We start from the raw sequence: 1,755 nt of genomic DNA on the forward strand, positions 1-1,755 counted from the left end.
TTTTAAATCCCACTGGCCAGAACTTCTTACCCACAAAATCCCGACAATTTGCGACCCATTCTAGTAACTCTGTCGGGAAACTCAGTTGAAAATGCAACCCCATTGTAGTCAATGCAGTCGTGAAAATGCAACCCCATCCAGTGGCACATCCCCATTAGCCCATTAATAGGAAATACCTTCCCCCTCCCCCCCCCCCCTACCCCCCCATCCGGGCAATGTTGCAATGAAATTGTTGACAAGCAGCGTTTGCTTTTATTTTTGGTATAAAGCGCGCACAAAATAATTATGGCATTTGTCTCTTTATCCTGTTTGTGCCGTTTACTTAAATTGCAGTCCCCCTATGTTTAAGTATTGCTGATGAATAAGATATACTAACTTAAAACTTAAGCAATGTTCCTTTGGTTAAAATTCACGTTTTTAGTTACCACCTAAACTCACACTACTTCTGAACATTACACCGCTTTGCAGAAATTAAGGATGTTTCAAAATGACAGCCAAATAAAGCCATGGATGGTTTTAAATCCCATTTATGTCCTAATTTGTTAAATTACAGCAGATTACAGTAACGCAATTCAGTGCAGCTTTGTCAAGCAGCTAACAACTTATCTACAAAAGTATACGTACGGTATCTTTATTGTCAAATAAATTCTTACATGAACGACCATATGACAGACCGAGTATAGAGCAAGACAAAGGTAATAAGCTAATGTTGATTCTGCACGGCACTGAAGACATCTGTTACGCCATGTGCATCTCTTTGCAAAATTCCATTCAAATACGTTTGAAATCGATTTTGTTCCTAAGAATCAATTAATATTTTTTCGCTTTTGAATTCTTCATAAGGTAATTGTTTTTTCATTCACACGGTCATCACATCATTGAAAACAATTTTGATAGCTACGAAGTGAACGCGTCTTCCATGGCAAAATCCACTCCAACTAATCGCCGAACATAAAATAAGATACCAATCTCTTTTTCAATTAAATTGCCAAATTCATTTAAAAAAAAACTAGCAAATTTTCTACTGATATTCTCTACCGATATTTGGAACCTAAAGATCATAGTGCCCGGAGAAAATGAGATGCCCTTATGTAACTACAGGGTCGAGAGGGGCATCATATTGCTCGTCCAAATCGTGTCCTGTAGTCTTCTCTATTCGCAAAATTTCGTTAATTTTTTCCTAAAAGAAAGCAATTGCGCCTGAGTAAGTACCCTCTGCTTAGTGAATGACGAAATTCGCATATTTCCCATATGAGACAGTAGCTTCAAGTAGCTGTGGTTAATTGAGCTTCAAGAGACTTTAAATCGACACAAGGTAACTATCAGCGCTGGATATGGAGTTGTTCTGGATTAGTTGCTCCATTTACAGAGGCAAAATGAAGAGCAGGAAAGAAACTAGGAAAGCCTGATTTACCAGCAAAACGTGCATAAACCTCTGCACGAGGTCACGAATTCTGTACACGGATGATTGGGACGGTTTCCTTCGAAACATCACAAAGAAAGAAACCCTTAAATCAGTTTCTTCTTACGTGTGAAGTGCCAGATTAGTTTCAAATAGAAAGGAATTACACTTCTTATTAAAGGATGCTATTTTGACACCTTCAGAGTTGCCGCAAGGAAACAAAGGCATTAACCGTAGACACCTTGGCTGCTGAGGTGTGAAAGCACAGAGAAATACACAGTAGGGTCTAATGTAATTTTCGTTCGAGATATGTTTTGTTAAAAGGGGCGAAAATCAAATTAACCCCATTGTAA

This window comes from Montipora capricornis, chromosome 1 (assembly GCF_036669925.1).
Source record: "Montipora capricornis isolate CH-2021 chromosome 1, ASM3666992v2, whole genome shotgun sequence".
In the NCBI taxonomy this organism is placed as follows: Eukaryota; Metazoa; Cnidaria; class Anthozoa; order Scleractinia; family Acroporidae; genus Montipora; species Montipora capricornis.